The sequence below is a fragment of the Pongo abelii genome, chromosome 13 (genome assembly GCF_028885655.2).
Source record: "Pongo abelii isolate AG06213 chromosome 13, NHGRI_mPonAbe1-v2.0_pri, whole genome shotgun sequence".
In the NCBI taxonomy this organism is placed as follows: Eukaryota; Metazoa; Chordata; class Mammalia; order Primates; family Hominidae; genus Pongo; species Pongo abelii.
In genome coordinates, this window is record NC_071998.2 from 57,972,885 (window position 1) to 57,984,279 (window position 11,395).

Sequence of the window (11,395 nt, forward strand, 5' to 3'; positions counted from 1 at the left end):
GATCCCAGGGTGCAAACAAGCTGCGTGTGTATAAGGCACCAAAAGAGGTCCTGAGTAGCTGGAGCACAGCAAGAGACCAAGAGAGAAGGAGGAGATGTGGTCAGAGAGCTGTACAGAGGGCTGAATCATGCAGGCCTGGACAAAGGTGTGGGACTTTATTATAACTGTTAATCATTGTGTATGAGTCTGTAAGAACACATTTATCCTTCTGCCTTTTTCCCTTTGACATTATTAATACACTTTCTCCATGTCATTACATAGAGCTCAAAGCCATCATTTAAAATCAATACATATAATTCCATCAAGTGGATAATAATTTACTTAACCATTTTCCCCGTGAAAAGCATGTCCTCTTAACAAATATCCCTGAGTGGCAATATGTAGGCCAGGCACAGTGGCTCACGCCTATAATTCCAGCACTTTGGGAGGCTGAGGCAGGCGGATCATCTGAGGTCAGGAGTTCAAGACCAACCTGGCCAACCTGGTGAAACCCCATCTCTACTAAAAATACAAAAAATTAGCCAGGCGTGGTGGCGGGTTCCTGTAGTCCCAGCTACTCGGGAGGCTGAGGCATAAGAATCTCTTTAACCTGGGAGGTGGAGATTGCAGTGAGCCGAGATCACGCCACTGCACTTCCAGCCTCGGTGACAGAGTGAGACTCCGTCTCAAAAAAGCAAAAACAAAAATCAAAAACAACAACAACAAAGCAAAACAAGGAAATAGTTTGGACACAGACATGCGCACAGGGAGAACACCATGTGAAGATGAAAGCAAAGATGAGGGTGATGCTTCTGCAAGCCAAGGAACAGCAAAGATTGCCAGCAGACATCAGAACCCAGGGGAGTGGCCCGGAATAGATCATTTCCTCACATCTCACAAGGAACCAACCCTGCTGACACCTTCATCTTGGACTTCTAGCCTCTGGAACTGTGAGACAGCAAGTTTCTGTTGTGTAAGCCTCCCAGTTTGTGTGAAACCCTAGCAAGCTAACATAATATCTGTGCCTGCTGGATAGCTAATGAATTAGAGAGTCCAAAAATATGTGACTGTGTCTTGGAAAATATAGAAGAAATAAAGCCCATCAATACGTGATATTCATCTGAAGCCGATTTGTGGCTGTGGGCTTGAGTGCCACAAATTGCCAAACTACAAATTACAAAGATTTCCCAAAATTCAAATTAAAGCCCATGTGGTTTTTGGAGACTGAATGGTCTGGCTTTGCCCAGCTATGGTGTGTTATCGACATATTCTGCTACCCCATATTAATGCTGTTGGAGGGAGGATCTAGGAAATGAATGTAAGCATCTTGGTTAATTCTATGTATTTTTAGAAGGTTTTCATGTTTTTCTTTGATTTCTAGGTGGTATAATACATGGCAGTTATTTTACATTTTGTTCCTTTTCTTTCTTGAGAGCTATACCTTTGTACATGGGAAAAGTCACATTCCTGTTCAATTTTAAATTCTCCTCTTCTAAATTGTGATTTCCTTTAGCTGTCCCCAGCTCATCAGGTCTAATATTCCTGCATAACAGTGTGCAGTGATGTTATGGAGGAAGATGACAAGTGGACACAGTGGGGACAGTCTCCAGCCCCCCGGCTCACTCACACCAAGGGGAGGAAAGCATTTACTGAAGGAGCAGTGGCCAAGCCATCTGATGGGCAGATAGAGCCACCCTTCCCTTCCCAAAGCGCTACAAGGAGGGGGCCCTTTGGGGCGACTCACACTTGATTTAGATGACAAAATCTCTCTTCTGAGGACTCAGCAGTGAAAGTATACAGTCTCAGCACAAAATCCAGTACAGTATAACCTTTTAAAGCCTTTGTCCTATTAAAGGCTATTTACCTGAGTGGGCAGGTAAAATTATGGCCTGAGGATAAAAACATGTAGGGCAGCAAATGAAAGAATTAGTGCACTGTCAAAATGAGATTTGTCATTCAAGCAGAGAAACTTTTGCCTGTTGGGGCTGTCGAGGGCACCTTCAAAGGTCTTGGGCCAAGGACGCTGACAGGGCCAGAGAGGAGCACATTTGTACCCACATTTCAGCAAGAGCCCTTTCCCACACTCACCTCCTAATTCTGCTCTGGCAAGAAGAGTACAGGAAGGGGTGGATTCATTGTGGGCACTGCAGTTAAAGTCCCCTTGCCAGTCCCCTCACCGTTATGATGTATTTATTTTTCTTGTTTGGCTCTGATAATGATTTTGATTATCAGGTGGGCCACTGGGATGCCTTTGCTTTTTAAAGTGCAAGAAAATGGGCAAGAATTACAAAAAGGCAAGTCAGAACCAAGGCATTTCAAAAACAACTTTATCGCTCTGCCTCCAATGGCCTTTGGAGGGGGACATGTAATTGAATCACTGACTTTGAATACTGAGCCGCTTTGCATGACTCATTAAACTGCCATTTCCAACACTTTTGGCTCGTGCTGTAAGAATGATAGAATCCTATAACAATCTATATGTTTAAATTCTTTTGTATTTGAAAGCACCTTGTGGTACAAGTGCCTTCAGATGTGAGTACAGACATCAATTGAAATACAAGACAGTCATAATAGAGCTAAATTTGATAAGCCACTCAAGCATGACCCAGGCAACCCAGCCTGTTAAATCAGGATGCACAATTAATTGCTACTCTTTTATTTATTGTCTTTAATCCCTCATTGGATACAGCTGACTTGCTACTTCCTGGGATGAGGCCACAGCATAGGCAGGGATGAATAATTTTTAAATTATGAAGCAATTTCTTTGTTACAAACCTGGGCTCAGATGTAAATTCTAATCATTTCCTTTTCCCAGGACAGTGCCCTCTGAACTCAAAAGGGCATTCATCCTTTTCCTCCTTCTACCCGTAGCGGGCAGAAAGCCAGGCATGTCTAGTTCTTAGAGGTCATTGTTGTTTTTCTTGCCCTCACTAAGGAATTGGCATATTCCCCTGAGACTCCTTTTAGACACCCTAAAGGCTCATTTAAACCTATCTTATATTACAAATAATAAAACTCTCCTGGGTGAACTAGCTCTTTCTCCAACCCTCTTACACCCTGCCTCTGACTTGGTTTCTTCATTCATGTTCATTTTTTGTTGTTGTTGTTGTTCTGAGATGGAGTCTCACTCCATCACCCAGGCTAGAATGCAGTGGTGAGATCTGAGCTCACTGCGACCTCCATCTCCCGGGTTCAAGTGATTCTCCTGCCTCAGCTTCCAAAGTAGCTGGAATTACAGGTGCACGCTATTATGCCCAGCTAATTTTTGTATTTTTAGTAGAGAGGCGGGTTTCACCATGTTGGTCATGCTGATCTCAAACTCCTGACCTCAGGTGATCCGCCCTTCTTGGCCTCCCAACATTCATGTTTATTTTAGCAAGTTTTGTACCTCTTAGGAAATAAGGTTTTTCTCACTTTGAGCTGTCAGTGGTTTTGAGCCGAGCCAGAATGAATAACTTAACCAAATGAATTAACAGGCTTTGATTTCAGGAGCATCAGGAAGCCATTTTCCTTCCTGCTTATTCCACAGTTTCCTCCATTGTCTTGGTGTTGCCTAAAATGCCACTCTTAGGAATTTCATCCTTTGTTTCCTGGTAAAACGTACATTTTTTTGGCAAGCATAATGCTTTATGCCTTTTTACAGTTGAGCTTGAGTTCACAGAATCCCATCCTGAGAGGACGCCGTGTAAGGGGGAGGAGAGGAGGGAAGTGAAGGGTGAGACAGTTGTGATGGGAGAAGGGCCACACATCTGGAGATACCCAGAGAGCAGGAAACTGCATTGAGGGGGCATTGATGTGGAAGAAAAGCATTACCATGGAGGGTGCAGCACAATCGCCCCTCGGTCTCCATGGGGGATGGGTTCCAGGACCCCTTTCTTTTTTATTTTTATTTTTTGAGGTGGAGTATCACTCTGTCGCCCAGCCTCCCCGGTAGCTGGGATTACAGATGTGCGCCACCATGACCAGCTAATTTTTTTTTTTAATTTTTAGTAGAGATGGGGTTTCACCATGTTGGCCAGGCTCATCTTGAACTCCTGACCTCAAGCCTTGGCCTCCCTGCCTCGGCCTCCCAAAGTGCTGGGATTGCAGGCATGAGCCACTGTACCCGGCCCAGGACCCCTTTCAGATTCCAAAATCCACAGATGCTCAAGTCCCATGGCGTAATGTTTGCGTATAATTTACATAGACTCTCCCATGTACCTTAAATCATCTCTGGATTACTTATAATACCTAAAACAATGTAAATGCTATGTAAATAGTTGTTATACTGTATTGGAAGGGAATAATAACAGAAAAAAAAGTCTGTACATTTTAGGTACAGAATCAACCATCCATTTTTTGCCCCAAATATTTCCATCTGCCGTTGGTCGAATCCACTGATGAGGGTACCCACAGATGTGGACGGCTGACTGTACATATATACCCTAAGATGCTTCTTTATTAAAAACAATTCCTGATTATAAAAGTAATTGATACTTAGGGTAGAAAACTTTATAAAATGTGTAAAATACTAAAAATGCCCATAATCTTTACAGTCCAGAGATATCTAATAATTTTCCATGGTGATTTTTCATGGCCCTATAATATCCCGTCATTTATTTTACCAATTCCCCATCAATTTTTGCTATTACAAGTGATAATATCTAACATTTACAAAGCCTTCTAGGCTCTTTTCTAAATGGCTGCTGTCATTTAATTCACTCAATCTTTAAAGCAGCCCAATGAGGAGGTACAGGTATTATTCTCATTTTAGAGATGAGGAAAGAGGCAGTGGGGGATAACCTGTCCAAAGCCACACACTAGACAACAGTGAATTCAAGATTCATACCCTGGCAGTTTGTCTCCAGGGCGTGGGCTCTTAATGTTTCTGCACAAATTGTTTTCTGAGGCTATTTTCCCTAAGATAGTATCTCTGGGTCCAAAGTTCAAGAGCATATTTAAGGCTCTTGAAACATCGCTAAATTGCTCTCTGTAAAATTTACTCCTTTGGCAATGCGTTTCCTCTTCATTTGCTTCCTTGATGTTTAAAAACAAAACGAGGCCGGGCATGGTGGCTCACACCTGTAATCCCAGCACTTTGGGAGACCGAGGCGGGCAGATCACGAGGTCAGGAGATCGAGACCATCCTGGCTAACACGGTGAAACCCCGTCTCTACTAAAAATACAAAAAATTAGCCGGGCGTGGTGGCAGGTGCCTGTAGTCCCAGCTACTAGGGAGGCTGAGGCAGGAGAATGGCGTGAACCCAGGAGGCGGGGCTTGCAGTGAGCTGAGATCAGGCCACTGCTCTCCAGCCTGGGCAACAGAGCAAGACTCCACCTCAAAACAAAACAAAACAAAACAAAAACAAAACAAAACAAAAAAAACGAAATACCTGTGTTGCTGTAGCTGAATAGCTCTATTTACATTTTGTCTCCCATTCCTGAGCTGGCAGCAGGAGAAGGGACCAGAGAAACAAAGATTTGTCTGCACAGGAGACCTGAAGTCCTTGAATTATGACAGCTTTGGAGATTTCTAAAAGCACATTTAGAACAGGCACATCCTGGGCTTGGCCTCCCTGTTCTTTGAGTTGCCTTGGATGTGAGGCGAATTATCAGTGTCACTCCTTTTGGGCTTTTCTTTTTTTTTAAACCACATGTCTGGGAGGCAATGACAGAATTCCTCCCCAGCCCTCTGTCTTCAGAGCACAGTATGTACACTAGGACGCTAGCATGGGGGAGGTGCCCCTCGGTAGGGCAGCAGGGACCAGATAGTAGCCTGAGCTAGAAAGCCCAGAGATTTACTTGGTTGGTTGGTTGTTCGTATGTTTGTTTGTTTGTTTTTTGGAGATGAAGTCTCACTCTGTTGCCCAGGCTGGAGTGCAATGGCGTGATCTTGGCCCACTGCAACCTCTGCCTCCTAGGTTCAAGCGATTCTCCTGCCTCAGCCTCCCGAGTAGCTTGGATTACAGGCATGCACCACCATGCCCAGCTAATTTTGTATTTTTAGTAGAGACGGGGTTTCACCATGTTAGCCAGGCTGGTCTTGAACTCCCGACCTCAGGTGATCCACCCTCCTTGGCCTCCGAAAGCGCTGGGATTACAGGCGTGAGTCACTGTGCCCAGCCTATTTGTTTTTTATAGAAAAGGCTTTTAAATGTCTCGATGAGAGATCAGTTAACTGAATTATGGAATATCCATTCAATGGGATACTATGAATGAGGTAGATCAGTATACACTGACATGGAAAAATGACCAAGGCATTCTTTTACGTAAAAAAAGAAACAAAGAACAAATTACAGAACTGCACCCATCATATGATCCCATTTCAGAAGATGCATAGAAAAGATTTCCTCTAGAAACTGGAATGGGCCAGGTGCGGTGGCTCACACCTGTAATCCCAGCACTTTGGAAGGCCAAGGCGGGCGGATCACGAGGTCAGGAGATGGAGACCATCCTGGGTAACATGGTGAAACCCCATCTCTACTAAAAATAAAAAAATTAGCTGGGCATGGTGGCGGGCGCCTGTAGTCCCAGCTACTCGGGAGGTTGAGGCAGGAGAATGGCGTGAACCTGGGAGGCGGAACTTGGAGTGAGCTGAGATCACACCACTGCACTCCAGCCTGGGCAACAGAGTGAGACCCCGTCTCAAAAATAAATAAATAAATAAATAAATAAGAAACTGGGATGGATAGAGTTTAGGGCCTTCCGTTTTCTTTTTGAGATGGTGTTCACTCTTGTCATCCAGGCTGGAGTGCAGTGGTGAGATCTCGGCTCACTGCAACTTCTGCCTCCCGGGTTCAAGCGATTCTCCTGCCTCAGACTGCAGAGTAGCTGGAATTACATGTGTGCACCACCACACCCAGCTAATTTTTGTATTTTTTGTGGAGATGGGGTTTCACCATCTTGACCATCCTGGTCTCAAACTCCTGACCTCAATCTGCCCACCTCAGCCTCCCAAAGTGCTGGGATTACAGGTGTGAGCCACTGCACTGGGCCCCATTTTCTATTTTGTGTATATTTCCTTGAAATTTTCAGTGAACGTATGTTACTTTTAAAATTAATATAAAATCAATAGAGACTTTATAGTAAGGTAGAACAGTTGGATTATAAAAATTTAAAATATGCATCACTTGAGCCCAGGAGTTTAAGACTAGTCTGGGCAACACAGCAAGACCTCATCTCTCCAAAATAAATAAATAAATAAATAAATAGGCCGGGCACGGTGGCTCACGCCTGTAATCCCAGCACTTTGGGAGGCTGAGGCGGGCAGATCACGAGGTCAGGAGTTTGAAACAAGCCCGGCCAACATGGTGAAACCCTGTCTCTACTAAAAATACAAAAATTAGCCAGGTGTGGTGGCGCGTGCCTGTAGTCCCAGCTACTTGAGAGGCTGAGGCAGAAGAATCGGTTGAACCCAGGAGGCGGAGTTTGCAGTGAGCCAAGATCGTGCCGCTGCAGTCCAGCCTGGATGACAGAGCGAGACTCCATCTCAAAACATAAAATAAATGAATGAAATAAAAAAATTGTATCTTAATTAGCTGGGCATGATGGCATATACCTGTGGTCCCAGCTACTCAGGGGGCTGAGGTGGGAGGAGCCCTTGAGACAAGGAGGTTGAGGCTGTAGTGAGCCATGATCACCCCACTGCATTCCAGTGTGGATGACAGAGCAAGATCCTGTCTCTAAAAAATAATATTAAAATAAACATTTTAAATATGCAAACATATAAAGTCATATTTATAAATAGAGAAAATTTTATATGTAGAAGTAGAAAACAGGATCTCAAGGAATATTAAAATAGTACTAACTGAACTGGTGTTTGGGGAATGGAAATATGTTTTTTTCCCTTTGTATTTTCTAAATGCTTGGTAATTTGATTGCGTAGCTACTATACACTATTAACATACTTTAAATATAGATGCAATGAAAGAAGGAATGAAATCATATTAAAATTAAAAAGGCGACTCTGAAAGGAAAGGAGAGAATGTGGAGCAGCCGTAGGAGTGGAAACTCAGGATCCAGACACCTGACTTCTCCCCGAGGCTTAAACTGTGTGATCTGGGACAAGTCACTCTACCTTTCTGGGCTTCAGGTTCTGCATCTAGCCTGGGGGTCCTCAAACCTAACTACACATCAGAATCACCTTAGGGGCTTTAAAGCAATCAGTGTTCCAGCCCCTCTGAGGTGGGGCCTGGGAAGGCTCAGCAGGTGATTCTGATGAGCAGACAAGGCTGAGAACACTGAGCCAGCCTGAGCTCTGGGAGGGGCCCCACCCTCCACCCAGGCCCAGAGTGATCATTTAGATAAGTAAATAAGTAGATGTTTGTGCAGATCTTGAAGAAGAAGAGCTTTAAAGACACAATGTGGCCAGATCACCCATCAGTTTTGAAAAGTGGTTGCTCCTGACTGTGCGCAGTGGCTCACGCCTGTAATCCCAACACTTTGGGAGGCCAAGGTGGGTGGCCTGGCCAACATGGTGAAACCCCGTCTCTACTAAAAATACAAAAATTAGCCAGGCATGGTGGCACACACCTGCAATCCCAGCTACTTGGGAGACTGAGGCAGGAGAATTGCTTGAGCCCGGGAGGTGGAGGTTGTAGTGAGCCGAGATTGTGCCACTGCACTCCAGCCTGGGTGACAGAGTCAGACTCTGTCTCCAAAAAAAAAAAAAAAAAGAAAAGTGGTTGCTCTTTGCCTATAACAACCACTTGCCATTGGGGTTTTCACTCGGCATTTGGATGTAAAGAGTATGCATTTTTAAAGCTGTCCAAATGCCTATTTATGCAGCAGACCATAACTCCTCTCTTGATAGGCTGCTATGCTTTATCAAGTAAATGATACACATTTAAAAAACTGTCTGAAGGAGCATTTACCTGAGGGACTGTTATTGTGTTTGTTTGATTTTTTTTTTGAGCTCTCATGGTTCATTGGGTAAATAATATCTTTTAACCAATTTTTAAATAGATGTGTCTAGCAAGATGCCATTTTATCAATCTTACATACCCTTACAATCTCTCATACCCTTCAGAGAGGGCTCCTTTAGGTCATTTTAGTTTTAAATTTCACATTAAGGCCAGGTGCGGTGGCTCACGCCTGTAATCCCAGCACTCTGGGAGGCTGAGGCGGGTGGATCACCTGAGGTCAGGAGTTCAAGACCAGCCTGGCCAACATGGGGAAACCCTGTCTCTACTAAAAATACAAAAAAAAAGGTAGCCAGGCATGGTGGTGGGCACCTGTAATCCCAGCCACTTGGGAGGCTGCGGCAGAAGAATCGCTTGAACCCAGGAGGCAGAGGTTGCAGTGGGCCAAGATTGTGCCATTGCATTCCAGCCTGGGCGAGAAGAGTGAAACTCTGTCTCAAAAAAATAAATAAATACAAATAAAAAGTAGTAAGTTTCACAGTAAGATATTTTACCAAAAAAGGAAAAAGAAAGGGTCAAATCTTTAAAAATGGGTTTGAAGCAAACATCTGGCACCTGACTTTTTTTTTTACCTTTAGTAGATAAAAAGACTTCTTTCACTTATTCTTCTGTGGTGCTACTTCAGTGCTAAATTCAGAATATTTTTGCCTTTATGGCAATAGACCCCAACCCTGTTGTTCAGTGAGGATTCATGGATTATTTTTGGAGAAGGTGGGGAGATTGGAAATGTTGCAGAATGAGAGGGAGTTACTTAGATATGATTGGAAAGTAGAACAACTTCAGGTAGGACAGGGTTTGTGTCAGCATGAGTCATGTGACTCCTCTAAGAACTAGAGGCAGGGACAGAGCATTGACATAGGGATCCTAATGAGGAGAAGAGGAGGATTCAGTAGAAAATGGCAAGTGACTACAGCATCAGTAAATAAAACCAAGGATCTTATGTGGATCAGTGTTCTTAGTTGCAGACAACAGAATTCACTCAAGCTAGTTTAAGCAGAAAGGGGTCTACCAGTGGGTATTACTGGATTCACAGAATCCCCAGGAAAGCCACACAACCTTGGAAGTTATACATAGGAACAATGCAGCCACAGATAGAGCAGCCACAAGCAATGAACCACACTTTTAAAGAGTGGTTTCCAAAGTGTGTCCCCCAACCAGTAGCATCAGCATCACCTGCGAACTTCATAGACGTGGGAATTCTCAGGCCACTCCTCAGACCTACTGAAGGAGAAACTATGGAGTTGAGGCCCAGCAATCTGTGTTTTAATAAGCTTTCCAGGTGATTCTGATGTACAGTGAAGTTTGCAAACCACTGCCTGATGATTCTAATGCAAGCACTAATGCTGCTGCTTCCCACTCTTTGGCACCTGCAAAATTAGGGACTGGATGCTGGAGATTCTGCCAAAGTTAATGCAGAAGAATCAGCTGTGTCTGCCCATGTGTTTGCCAAAAGAACTCATCCCCCTCCCCCCGCCTATATATGGCTGCTGCATCACACTGCTCACTTCTAGCTTTGAGACTCCTGGAAGTCATCTTCTGGGGAGAACCAGAACCATGTTACGTATCTGCACCCTAGCTGCAGAGGACACAAGAAATCAAGTTTAGGCTAGCCACAGTGGCTCATTCCTGTATCCCCAGCATCTTGAGAGGCTGAGGTAGGTGGATTGCTTGAGCCCAGGAGTTTGAGACCAGCCTGGTCAAAATGGCAAAACCCCATCTCTACAAAAAATACAAAAATTAGCTAGGCAGGGTGGCATGTGCCTGTAATCCCAGCTACTTGGGAGGCTGAGGTGGGAGGATCACTTGAACCCAGGAGGTCAAGGCCGCAGTGAGCCAAGATTGTGTCACTGCATTCCAGCCTGGACAACAGAGTGAGACCCTGTTTCAAAAAAAAAAAAAATGTAATTTAGCTTTCCATAATCTTCAGCTCAGAATATAGCTAGAAAGCAATTGGAATGGACATTGAGAGAGCCAACATCAAGCCATTGACTCCATGTCCCCTTCCTCTTGTGGATGCCCATGACTACACGTAAGGCAGCCTTTTACAGCAGGTGGGTACAGAAAATGAAAGCTATTGAGACTGGCCACCCAGCCCTGGCTCCACACAGGACAGACAACACCCCATAGGAACCCCAGCCACTGCATGGAATCCAAAGACTTCTCCCAGATTTCAGGGAGCCTTAACTCAGACTGTCTGAGTTACCATAACCATGACAGAAGAATGGCAGAAGTGGCCTGTGGTTTAAAGAAAATAACGTCCTTCCTAGCTCCCTTTTAAAATAGTAAATTGAGGTAGAAGTTGTTCCCAAGGGAACATCCCTTCCCTGCCTTGATGAAGTGGATCGTTTCCCAATACTGAACAGTTAACAAGCTTACATCCAACTGTGTGCACACATTTATTTCACAATCAGAGCAAAATCTTTGTCAATACGTTTTTTTGTGTTTACACTTGCCCTATTAAGTAGCGTTGCTTTAACAATACTGACTGGAAGGTATATCAAGGCTCATTACCAACA